General features: G+C 38.8%; 1 long non-coding RNA gene across 1 annotated transcript in view; it reads right to left on the reverse strand.

Moving 5' to 3' along the window:
* Positions 1–14,223, reverse strand: part of LOC136849832 (uncharacterized) — a 449,295-nt gene that overhangs the window by 382,836 nt on the left and 52,236 nt on the right. The window lies entirely within an intron of this gene.

Consider the following 14,223-nt stretch of genomic DNA (forward strand, 5'->3'; position numbering starts at 1 on the left):
ACGTTTCTTCGGCGCAATCGCGTTTTCTGTACAGCCGCTACAGCGCATAATCAAAACCACCGAAAATAGATCTGACTTGCGGTGGTCTCAGTATAATGCTGTATGAGCCGCGGCCCATGAAACTTTAACCACGGCCCGGTGGTGGCCTGTCCTTTATCATTGCCAGAAGTACAATAATGGCTAACTTTAACCTTAAATAAAATAAAAAAAACTACTGAGGCTGAAGGGCTGCAATTTGGTATGTCTGATGATTGGAGGGTGGATGATAAACGTACCAATTTGCAGCCCTCTAACCTCAGTAGTTTTTAAGACCTGAGGGCGACAAAAAAAAGTGCACACAGAAAAAAGTGCGGACGGACAGACAAAGCCGGCACAATAGTTTTCTTTTACAAAAAACTAAAAATGCAACTTTGATTTTGTTAGGAGTGATTATTTTAGGTTTTTGGGTGAAGGGGAGCAAGCTCTGTCAAAATTATTTATTCATCTCTCACGAATTAACTTCAGTTTAATTCAAATTCAAGTTAACATTAGAATTCAAACCTTCGTTCAAATGGATTCATACCTTACTCATATAATACAAAAAAAAAAAAAAAAAAACTGAGTTGGTGTCAAATGCATAATCTGTAGTTCATCTGGGCAGATCTGGAATCAGGAATGGAGTAAATTGAGGATGCTTATTTTTAGAGCAATGTCTCCTTGATATAACTTGAATAAAAAATTGCAGTACAATGTACAGAACACCCAAAAACTTCCAAATATAGGGACAATGGCTATTTTTAGATGCCCATTTCTAAAAAGTAAAGTCTGATTACTACAGCTTCCATCAACAGCTGGGTACAATAAATACTTTCTAAAAACACCAATGTTTAAGGAGAAAAAGAGCAATTTAGGATGTCCATTGCAAAACAAAAAAAAAAAAAAAAAAAGCAAAGGCAACTTACCATAACCTCCCTTGACATTTTGGGGTCTTCGTTACGAGGCCATTGCAAATACACACACTTGCTTGATGAGACATCCATCTAGGAACAGCCCCGTCAACCAGCTATGTTTTGCACTTCGAATGACGCAATCAGTCTTCCGCGGTAAAACGCGAGAGAGCGATAAGCTCGCCATCCACGGCGGAACATTTCAAAAACCGTAAACCTCGCGATAAACATGAGTTTGTCAGCCATCCGGCGGAGACGAAGGCGACGATGCTTGGACGCGATACGAAATCCTCCTTCGTTAGAGAAATAAATTAGCCGTGAAGGGCGACTCGGGGTTGTACGTGGCATTAAAAAAGCGACGCAATCACCGTAACAAGGGCTGCAGATAGCGGTTACGGCCCGCCATTTATGTGGGCAGTTATGACAGTAGTTATGGCGGTAGTTACAGTGGTAATCTCCGCGTCCCATCCAGGAACCAACTGTAACAAGAAGCCGAGGCCTTCAAGTTATCAGCCTCTGGTATCAAAGCAAGGATCCTTCCACCCTCCCCCCAAAACCACTCCTTACCCCTCCCTTCCCCCCACCCCCCATAGGGTGCTATTCCCTGCGTCTCATGCATCGCGGTCGGAAATGACCCGGCAATAAACTTGGATCTCTTGCCTTAAAAAAATAAAAATAAAAACAAATGAAAATCTTTATGGCTTCTCGGGACACTGCTCCATTCCTGAGTTCTCGAGTGCTATGTGGGCTGCTCCGAGAGCAAGAGCCCGTGCTGGCATATAGCCAGCTCAGTCAAAAACAACAACAGAGCAGAAAACATGAGGTTTGCTCACATCTCTATAAGATGTTTGTTGGAGAAGAAACTTGACGCATTGCCCTAAATCTCCTTCCAGTTCAATACATATAATATTTACGCTATGGCTTTGCGAGATTAAGGATTAACACCATTTCACTACCAAAATTAAATCAATTAACTACCTTTTCATTATCTGTATGTGCCCCTTTCATTTCAAAGGAATGCATTACATTAGATGAGGATGTTTTATTCTTTATCATTATATTTCATACAGTGTTACTCGAGCTGTCTATGGTTTAAACTTATGAGCTCATTTTTGTTGTAAGTATTGAATGGCAATAATGTTTTTGCTTTCCGTTTTAATTAAATATACTGTCACCCCACCATCCTCTCGGGTAACACTCTTGCAACCTGACAGCTTCTACAATACTAGCTTCCATGAAACCGACAGCTTCTTCAGTTGTAGCTTCCATAATCTGAGAGCTTCTTCAAAAGTAGCTTCCAGAAATATGACAGCTTTTCCAGCAGTAGCTTCAATGAAATCCGACAGCTTTTCCGGTAGTAGTTTCCATGATTCCTACAGCTTTTCTAGTAGTAACTTTCATAAATTCGACGGCTCTCCAATGGTAACTTCCAGGAATCGGACAGCTTTTCCAGTAGCAGCGTCTAAGAATTCGAAAGCTTTTCCAGTAGTAGCTTCTATAAATCCGAAAGTTTCTTTGACAGTAGTTTCCATGAAACCAACAGCTTTCCAGTAGTAGTTTTCCCGAGTCCGACAGCTTCTCCAATAGTAGCTTCCAAGAATCCGTTAGCTTCTTCAATAGCAGCTTCCAGGAAACTGACAGCTTCTCCAGCATCATCCATAAATCCGACAGCTTTTCCGGTAGTAACTTCCACGATTCCAACAGCTTTTCCAGTAGCGGCTTCCATGATTCCAACAGTTTCTCCAGTAGTACCTCCATGATTCCATCAGTTTTGACAGGAGCAGCTTCCATGATTCCAACAACTTCTCCAGTAGTAGATTCCAGGAATACACCAGCTTTTCCAGCAGCAGCTTCCATGATTCCAAAAGCTCAAGGGCAGCTTCCAGGAATCCGCCAGCTTCTCCAACAGCAGCTTCCAGGAATCCTACAGCTTCTCCAATAGGAGCTTCCATGAAGACAACAATTTTCTGGGATGTCAGAGCATTTTCCAGTTTTCAAGCAACTACTACGATTAAACAAACAGGAGAGCTGACGTATCTGGCTAATTCTAAATGAGATATATATATATAAATATATATATATATATATATATATATATATATATATATATATATATATATATATATATATATATATATATATATATATAATATATATGTATATATATAATATCTATATAAATATATGTATATAAATACATACAATATATATACATGCATATTATAAATATATACATATATATATATATATATACTCTCTCTCTCTATATATATATCTCTCTATATATATACTGTATGTGTGTGTGCACGTGTGTGTTGTACTTCAATAATATATATAAATGAATATAAACCATCTGACAGTGGGCCACCTTCCAATGAAGACGTCTTTCTATTTAAACCCATGAGTTCTTCATGACGCTGCATAATTAATGTGAAACTAATTTGCATAAGAAATTCTTTTTTAACAGAGCTGCAATTGCATCAGAACATACATTCGAGCGAAACTAAATACACTGGCAATCCAGCTGCTGTCAAATTCATTCCTTTTAATGATGATACACATTTTCCCAGGATGAAGGATCGAAAGAAATCAGTTGTTTAATCCCATCTCGATAAAATCGATCGATGAAAGTACTTTTAGTGTGAGGGAACTACATCAATTAAAAATGATAAATCTTTAGAATGAAATACATCTTCCCAGGATGCTATGTTTTCGTATCAAAGTAGCTTTTACCTTTTAGTTTTCTGTGAAAGAAAAGTATTGTGCCACTTTTTTGTCCGTCCGCACTTTTTCCTATCCGCCCTCAGATCTTAAAAACTACTGAGGCTAGAGGGCTGCAAATTGGTATGTTGATCATCCACCCTCCAATCATCAAATATACCACATCGCAGCACTCTAGCCTCAGTAGTTTTTATTTTATTTAAGGTTAAAGTTAGCCATAATCGTGTTCTGGTAACGATATAGGACATGCCACCACCGGCCCGTGGTTAAAGTTTCACGGGCTGCAGCTCATACAGCATTATACCGAAACTACCGAAAGATAGATCTATTTTCGGTGGCCTTCATTATACGATGTACAAAAAACTCGACTGCGGTGAAGATACTTCGGCACATTTTTCACTTGTTTAGTTCTCTTCCCAAAATCTCTCGCCAGAATGTTTCGTCTGCATAAGAGATAAATGGAATGAAACAGAAATGCTTTTCGCCAGATAATGGAAAGACGTCGAGCAAACGCCTCGTTACGGGAAGAAGAATGCGTGGGAATGTTGGAATGAACTCTTTAACAGTTCCTCCTGCTTTACATTCGAGCGACCTTCCTGCTCTACATGCAAACGAACTCCCTTCTCCAAATGCAAGCGACCTTCCTCCTCTACGTGTAAGTGAACTCCCTACTCCGTATACAAGCGAATTTCCCCAACTCTACAAGCAAGTGAACTCCCCACTCCGTATACCAGCGAATTTCCCCACTCTACAAGCAAGTGAACTCCCCACTCCGTATACCAGCGAATTTCCCCACTCTACAGGCAAGTGAACTCCCCACTCCGTATACCAGCGAATTTCCCCACTCTACAGGCAAGTGAACTCCCCACTCCGTATACAAGCGAATTTCCCCGCTCTACAAGCAAGTGAACTCCCCACTCCGTATACCAGCGAATTTCCCCACTCTACAAGCAAGTGAACTCCCCACTCCGTATACCAGCGAATTTCCCCACTCTACAAGCAAGTGTTCCCTACTCCGTATACAAGCGAATTTCCCCAACTCTACAGGCAAGTGAACTCCCTACTCCGTATACCAGCGAATTTCCCCACACTACAAGCAAGTGAACTCCCTACTCCGTATACAAGCGAATTCCCCCAACTCTACAAGCAAGCGAACTCCCTACTCCAAATACAAGCAACCTTGCTTCTCTATATGTAGGCGAAGTCCCTGCTCCAAACACATACGAACTCCCTACTCCACAAGCAAGTAAGCTCCTTACTCCATATGCATGCAAACTCCCTACTCTACTCTATTCTGTGCGCAAGAGACCTCCCTACTCCGAATACACAAGTATTCCCCACTCTACAAGCAAGCGAACTCCCTACTCCACAAACAAGCTAACTCCTTACTCCAGATGCATGCAAACTCCCTACTCCAATAACGAGTAAACTCCTATACTCTATATACAAGCGACCTCCCTTACTCTGCTAATATTCTACAAGCAGCGAACTCCTTGGCCCAAATGCATGCAAACTCCTTACTCCAAAAACACGCGAGCTCCTCACTCCGCATGCAAGCAAACTCCCTACTCCGCATGCAAGGGAACTCCCTACTCCAAATAAATGTAAGTTTCCTTCCCTAAGTACGAGTGACCCTCCTAATCGATTTTAATGAGATATCTATGACTGTGGAAAAACCTCTGTCATTTGTATCAAAGCAGAAATGAATTCTTCCCCAGTCATTCCATGTAGGAAAAATAATTAATAATCCATTCTTGCATACCTAAGCAGCTGTTATGGTCAGCAACCTAATGGGGAACATCAGCAACTAATAGGGAACATCGTTCTCCTTAGTTGCGGGAAAGAGTTGTGAGATAAATAAGCACGTCACTACGAGAATAATTAGGATTTTGAGATAAGAATACAATCACACCAAATAAATGTGCCAATATAAATGTAACATATAAATGTGCCAAACACATGTGCCAAATAAAAATGTAAACAGAGCATCAAAAAAGCTGAAATAACAACCATGCAATCAGCCAAGTAATTTTGAAACATCATCTTGGAAGCACATAAAAAAAAAAGCACACTTAGCCACATTATGACCTACGTACTCAGAGAGAGAGAGAGAGAGAGAGAGAGAGAGAGAGAGAGAGAGAGAGAGAGAGAGACTGAATGACTTTTTCACGTAAAATTAAACACTCACAAACACCCGAGAGAGAGAGAGAGAGAGAGAGAGAGAGAGACAGAGAGAGACAGAGAGAGAGACTCATTTTACGTGAAATTAAGCAGTCACATTTACTTGAGAGAGAGAGAGAGAGAGAGAGAGAGAGAGAGAGAGAGAGAGACTCTTTTGCGTGATAAAGCAGTCAGATGTACTTGAGAGAGAGACAGAGAGAGAGAGAGAGAGAGAGAGAGAGAGAGAGAGAGAGGAGAGACTTTGCGTGCAATTAAGCAATCAATATACCTGAGAGTGAGAGAGAGACTGAATGACTTTTTCACGTAAAATTAAACACTCACAAGCACCCAGAGAGAGAGAGAGAGAGAGAGAGAGAGAGAGAGAGAGAGAGAGAGAGAGACTGACTGACTTTTTCACGTGAAATTAAGCAATGACACTTAATAGCCTCCAAGTGCTCAACTTCGACCGAACAGTACATTGAACTTGGCTCCCCGTCCGTCTTCCGCTCGCGCGGGCGCTACCCAACCGACGGTGACCTGAAATTAATCATGACGGGGGTCAGATATCATCAGCAATTAGTGTAATAAGCCATGATTATTGAATTATCCACGCCAAATTGTTTCTCTGCCATTACTCACCTATGTCCATTAACATCGCGGTAACGTTATTACGTATGAAAATGATGGAGTTACAGAGCTGTTAATGTATGGAACGGGAGCGAGCGGTTTCCAACCCCCTCCCTCCCTCCCTGTTATTCATCATTCATTTGATACATTCCGCTTGATTTTTTTTTTTTTTACGTGCGGGAATTGTTTCGTGATGGAAGAGGAGGGAAGTCGTCTAAACAAACAACTGCTGATGAGTTTGTGTTGTTTCTTATTTTTTTTTTTTTGTTTCTCTCGAGGAAGATAGGAAATATCTTTTGATGTTACCAGTGATTTGCAAACTCAGTTCAGTGATGACTAATAAATTATCCTAATTTAGATTTTCGAAGATAGAGTTTTACGAGTTTCGCATTCATTGTGTCACAAGCACACACAAACACAAACACAAACACAAACACACACACACATATCTAACAAAAACGTAATTCTGTGATTTACACACACTGTGTATACGTTGCACATTAACGCAAACTTTCCTGAAGTACGTGTCTATAACCATCAAATTATACACACTTCAGTCATATAAAATACTTATGTAAGATTTTTATTCATGTAAAACCAAATGCTTAGTAGGCATAAGTACACGAGGACTTTCATCTAAAAAAACATGTCCGAAATCAATCTTTTTAATTCAAAATACATCAGACAAGACTACCATTTCTTCAGTAAATGCTTCAAGATAATAAATGCAAAAGGTGCGTCTATAAAAAAAAATGGAAAAATGATAAAAACAAAACCAGTCTTTTTCAAGTACTACCCTGACATTTTGAATAATTTTACCAAGTAACCTCTTCAGCATTGAAGAGGTTACTGGGTAAAATTATAGCAGTTTTTTTATGCTAACGATGAATTTCAAACTAACATGTTTTGTGGATTGTATCACAATGCCAGTGACATAGCGGGAAAAAATAACTAAAAAAAATGTCTCTGAGGTTACAGACATTTACAGAAATCCATTGCTCTTAAAAATCTCGAGCTTAATTACGGAATTAATCTGATCAATTTCCATCAAGGATTTTTGTTTTATGTTATGACAGTAAATGGATGGATGGGTGTCTCCTATTTTGAACAAGAATTTCTTTCAAGGGACGACAGTTCATAGGGCCCCTAAAATAAAAGGATTTATATCTTGGTCTTACAATACACCATCATTTAATAGGATCTCTGTCTTGGTTTGATGATATCCCAAAATTTGTTAAATATTGGCTGTCTAAGACATCATCATTTGACAGGAACCCATTCTTGCCTTTTTTTTAATACACCAACAATTAATAGGATCTCTCTAATAGCTTGATAATATATCAACATCAAATTGCATCTGATTTTGTTTATATGTAGTACGCCAACATATAGTAGAATATCTTTCTTGCATCTGATTTTGTTTACGTAGTAGGCCAACATCTAGCCGAATATCTTTCTTGGGTTTTTCAATACCACACCATTTAATGTGATATCTGATTTGGTTTTATGAGTCACTAAAATCTTATTGAACCTCTGTTTTGACCTTACGGTATGCTAATACAATGGGATTTTTGAATTTGCTCTACAATACCAACATTTACAGTAAAACGATCTCCGTCTTAATTTCTACAACAACAATCAACAGGACATCTGCCTTGGCATTAAATTACACCAAAATGTAATAGGATTTCTATCTGGCCCTTTGAAATAACATTCAACTGGATATCTGTCCTGACTCTGATATAAATCAGCATTTAATGACATTTCTATCTTAGCTCTCTAATACATCAACATTTAAAGGGAGGTATATCTTGCCTCTGTAACACGTTGAAATTCAGTGAAATAAATGTTGCAGCCATTCAGTGCAACATTTAATAGGATTTCTGTCTTGGCTTTGCAATAAAGGAACATTTTATGTGCAAGCTCTAATTGCATGTTGGTTCTTTGTCCAGTTGCACTAACCTCTTATCGCTTGTAAGAAAAGAAAAAAAGTTGGTATTTATTTTACCTTTATCATACCACGCACCTGTATGCTTATTCTTTAATCTGCAATGCTCAATACTCAAGTGTTCAAGGCTCACCGAAAAAATAATGGAAATTTAAACTTTTGTTTCAAATCTCTGTCAGAACTTTGAAACTGCAACACCTTTGGTAATAAAAACTCTCTTGGGTTACTAAACTAACAATTAGTAATTAGAATCTTGTGAAAAGCATTTACCATCAGTCTGAAATGTCAAAAATGCTCTCAGATAATTGAAGCATATATGTACCATTAGATATATGTGCTGTTGGCGATTGCGTGCTTGTTTGTTCTTAATATATATGCAAATAATTATATGCGTTAGTATATATTTATACTCCTTTTACTGAGTACAAATATATGCAAATTCGTATAACAGTAATATCTAATGTTTGTTTGTAGCTCAAGTATATACACCGAATAATACTTCTATGCTTACTTTTAAGCAATACCTAGCTAAAATAAAGGGTACCTCGTTAAGCTTGCAGATTGCAGTATGAAATCATTGCTTGGGTGGGGCACCTTTTGGTAAAGTGGAAAGAGAGAGAGAGAGAGAGAGAGAGAGAGAGAGAGAGAGAGAGAGAGAGAGAGAGAGAGAAGAGGAGGAGCAGCAGGAGGAGGAGGTAAGGAGAGGGAAGGAGAGGGAGGGGAAGGGAAGGGAAGGAGAAGGAGAGAAGTGGAGGGGGAGGAGGAGGAGGAGAGGAAGAGAAGAGGGGTGGGGCGCTTTTTTATATAAAGTGGAAAAGAGAAGAGAGAGAAAGAGAAAGAGAGACAGAGAAGAGGAGGAAGAGGAAAGGGAGAGAGAAGGAGGGAGAGGGAAGAAGGGAGGGAGTTGCAGTAAAAAGAGGGGGTGGGGCATCGTGTGTCCAGGCTATGAATTATCCCGGAGTTATGGAGTTGTAAATTACGGAGTCCCTCTGTGTCTGTTCCAGCAACCACCTCATCGGTATAATTCAGTCGCGCATGATAACTCAGGATAATGGGTGCGTGTTCGTCTGTCCATTGGATAAAGGGACACAACCTGTGAGGTACAAGGATGCAGTCAGGAAGCGTGGATAACTCTCTGGATAAACTCCGGCGCGGCGGAGAAGGCAGCAGGATACATACGGGAAGTCAGGAAACGCGTCAGACGGCAGCGGCAGGAGGTATAGGAGGTATATATCGGGAATATCTTCGAGCGTATGAAAAGGGCGAATGGGTTGGGGTGGGGGTGGGGGTGAAGGGGGTGTGGATATCTCATTAACAGCGCTGAAACAAGAAGCTGAGCTGTATAATGAGTGGTTACGATTTCGGATAAAGGAGTTCTCTGAATTCCAGGCGAAGCTTAACTAATGTTTTGGACTGCAGTTAAGCGCTGAGGTGAAGGTAATCATCAGGAAAAGTTAAACTAGTTTTGGATGAAACAACAGTCCCAGATTACCCTTTGAGATAAGTCGCAACAACAACAACAACAAGAGTAAAAATAAATGAAAATTAGACTAGTTTTAGGAGAAACAACAGTCCCAGATTACCCCTTGAGATAAGTCGTCTGTTCCCTTCCGCTCTCAAACGAACCCCCACGCAACAACAACAAAAGAGTAAAAATAAATGAAAATTAGACTAGTTTTGGGAGAAACAACAGTCCCAGATTACCCTTTAAGATAAGTCGTCTGTTCCCTTCCGCTTTCAAAAGAGCCCACACACAACACCACCACCACTACAACAATACAACCACAACAACAAAAGAGTAAAAATAAAGTTAGACTAGTTTTGGGTGAAACAACAGTCAGAGATTACCCTTTGAAGTCAAGTATACCTTAGTTTAACCAGACCACTGAGCTGATTAATAGCTCTCCTAGAGAGGGCTGGTCCGAAGGATTAGATTTATTTTACGTGGCTAAGAACAATTGGTTGCCTAGCACCGGGACCCACAGCTTATTGTGGAATCCGAACCACATTATACCGAGAAATGAATTTCTATCACCAGATATAAATTCCTCTAATTCTTCATTGGCCGGCCGGAGATTCGAACTCGGGCCCTGCAGAGTGCTAGCCGAGAACTGTACCGACCGGTCCAACGAAGACTCTACACGTCTGTTCCCTTCCGCTTACAAACGAACCCCCACACAACACCAACCGTCACAACAACAACATGACCACAACAACCAAAATGAAAAAAATAAAATAAAATCAGACTAGTTTTAGGCGAAACAACAGTCACACATTACCCCTTGAGATAAGAAGTCTGTTCCCTTCCGCTTTCAAACGAGCCCACACACACACAACACCACCACCAAAACAACAACACAACCGCAACAACCAAAAAAAATAACTATAAATTTAGGCAGCTTGGGTGAAACAACAGTCCCAGATTACCTTTTGAGATAAGTCAGCTGATCCCTTCCGCTTTCAAACGAACCCACACACGTAACAACAACAATAACAACAACAACAACACCAACTAAATAAATAAGAGATAATTGCAATAATGATGAAAGAAGGGAGAGAAACAAACATGCCTGGAAAACAGGCACACACGGCAAACAAGGCCAACATGGCTACTCCGCGAATTAGTGTAAACAAAAACGTCGAAACACAAACACACATACAGAGAGAGAGAGAGAGAGAGAGAGAGAGAGAGAGAGAGAGAGAGAGAGAGAGAGAGAGAATGGGAAAAAGAGGGTAACAAAAGGAAAACTATGAATAAGAGAAGGACGAGAGAGAGAGAGAAGGAACAAAACGAAAAGTGGAAAAGAGGCAATAGGAGAAAAACAAAGTATGAAAGAAGTAAGAAGAGAGAGAGAGACAGACAGACAGAGAAGGCCAAACAAGGAACAAAAGAAAAAATAAATGAGGTTAAATAAAAGGAAAACCAAGAATTAAAAGAAGGAAGAGAGAGAGAGAGAGAGAGAGAGAGAGAGAGAGAGAGAGAGAGAGAGAGAGAGAGAGAGAGAGAGACACCGCAGCCAAGGATAAAAGCTGTTATGTATTCAGCGCCGCTATAATGTATTCACGCGGCAGTCGGATCTGCAATTTAAATAACATCAAACACCAAATTAGTTGAGAAACAAAGGTAAAATGCGGGGGATATTGCATATTAGCCTCCATAAAAGCCCGCCTGTGCACGATACAGGAGAGAGAGAGAGAGAGAGAGAGAGAGAGAGAGAGAGAGAGAGAGGGAGAGAGAGAGAGAGAGAGAGAGAGAAGGGCAAATAAGGAACGGAAGAGGAAAACTAGAAGAGAAAATAGCAGGAAAAGGATGAGAGAGAGAGAGAGAGAGAGAGAGAGAGAGAGAGAGAGAGAGAAGGGCAAATAAGGAATGAAAGTGGACAACTAGAAAAGGAAAACAAGGAGAGAGAGAGAGAGAGAGAGAGAGAGAGAGAGAGAGAGAGAGAGAGAGAGAGAGAGAGAGAGAATGACATAAAAGTGACCACAGAGGAAAACTAAAAGAGGAAAATAAAAGAGAAAACAAGGAGAGAGAGAGAGAGAGAGAGAGAGAGAGAGAGAGAGAGAGAGAGAGAGAGAGGTGACACGGAAAAAGACAAACATGGGAGAGAAAAATTTGGGAAAATGTTAGCATATGGCGGGCGCGTTTTTATGTAAATGCTCACACACGTGCGTAGATATATTTAAAGACATTATATATTTGCATATATTAAATCATTCTAAACGTTTATTTGCATGGAAATGGAAATACGTATAATAACCTTTATGAGCATTATAAACTACTTGTTCTGTTTTGATTAACCTTTACAGAGAAGAGTTTAAGTTAACTCAATCTTCCTTATCTAAAAACATCATCAAACTCCCCGCTATCAGCTTACCTACAGTAGGTGTCTTCCCGTACCCAAACTATTTGGTATCTGGAATATTTGCATAAACATTCGCGAACTTTATTTCACTCTAAGATCTCGAAGCCCAAAAACCCAGAATGGTATTGATATATCTATAGTTCTTTCCGCTTTTTATTATAATTCACATACCTGCAGGTAGCCTCTGGCATGTGTAAAGTTGGCTAGAAATTCTTTTTAATTTGGCTTCTTGAAAATCTGTTTTTGCTTTGTTGAAAATCTTGCAAATCTGTTGCACTATTGAAGATCTGTTGTTCTGTTGAAAGTCTGTTGCTCTGTTAAAAATCTTTTGCTCTGTTAAAAATCTATTCCTATGTTGAAAATCTGCTGTTCTGTTGAAAATCTGCTCTTCTGTTGGAAACATGTTCTGTTGAAAAATTGCTGCTCTATTGAAAAATCTGTTGCTCAACTGAAAATCAGTTGCTCTACTGAAAATCTATTGTTTTATTGAAAATCTCTTGTATTGTTGCAAATCTGTTGCTCTACTGAAAATCTGTTGTTCTGTTGCAAATCTGTTGCTCTACTGAAAATCTGTTGCTCTGTTGCAAATCTGTTGCTCTACTGAAAATCTGTTGCTCTGTTGAATATCTGTTCCTTGTTGCTCTACTGAAAATCTGTTACTCTATTGACTATCTTTTCCTTAATTCAAAATCTGTTGCTCTACTGAAAATCTGTTACCCTGTTGAAAATCTGTTCCTTAACTGAAAATCTTTTGCTCTACTGAAAATCTGTTGCTCTGTTGAATATCTGTTCCTTAATTGAAAAGCTTTTGCTCTACTGAAAATCTGTTACTCTGTTGAAAATCTGTTGCTATTAAACCCCTGAAGACACGTATTTTAAAGCAATCTCAAGTTGCAAATTTGAGAATAAGTTTAACATACCTAAATATCCTCTTCTGTAAGGGGTATCACACTGATGTTAACTAATATCTACAACACAATTGTTCACTTGGATTTCATGCAATGACTTTCGCCAATGTTATGACCTAACGGGGCATCTAGAAATAACTGTCTTGTTCTGAGAGAGAAAGCAAATCTGGCATACTTAAGAATATCTTTTTCTTCATTCTTTTTCATATGAATAGAAATGTACACCCCGAAAATTTTACAGCAATGAATATATCATGTCTGGAAGAGGCGAAAGTAAGGAAGCATAACTAGCATTCGTAACCTGCTGTTTTTGGGGAACTTGAGTGGACAGGCAACGCCTTCCCAAGGGAGATCAAGTTGGTGTAAATGATTTGTAAAGCTTTACAGACATTTGTAAATTGCCTGTTACAAAACACGTAAGACTCCTCTGAATAGTGGAAGAAAGCTTTTAACTGTCTCTTTTGCCTTGATGTAAACATGTAAATTCAGATTAGTGCATTTATAATTAATAAATATGAGGATGAGTTAATTTCAATAAATAAATTCATTATCGGAGATAGCCATTATATATATTATATATATATATATATATATATATATATATATATATATATATATATATATATATATATATATATATATTCACATATACGTGTGTGTCTAAGTATGTATATATCTATCTATCTATATATATATATATATATATATATATATATATATATATATATATATATGTGTATATATATAGTATATATCTGTTTATCTATCTGCACACATACATATACAAACATACATATACATATAGTTATGAATGTATGTATTTGTGTATGTTTGTATGTATTCTCTCTCTCTCTCTCTCTCTCTCAATTCCAACACCATCAAACCCAAAAATAAATACTCAAGATCCAGGTCAGTTAAAAGAAAAGGAAAGTTTTCAAATCCCGCCACCTTGCATAATCTTGTCACTGAAATATTATTCGTTACCGTTGATAACATCAAATGAAACAAATTAGTTTCTCAACTTTATTTCTCGCTCGGTCAAGTGTTTCGTAATTAATGATCCATGATCT

This window comes from Macrobrachium rosenbergii, chromosome 21, assembly GCF_040412425.1.
Source record: "Macrobrachium rosenbergii isolate ZJJX-2024 chromosome 21, ASM4041242v1, whole genome shotgun sequence".
Taxonomy (NCBI): Eukaryota; Metazoa; Arthropoda; class Malacostraca; order Decapoda; family Palaemonidae; genus Macrobrachium; species Macrobrachium rosenbergii.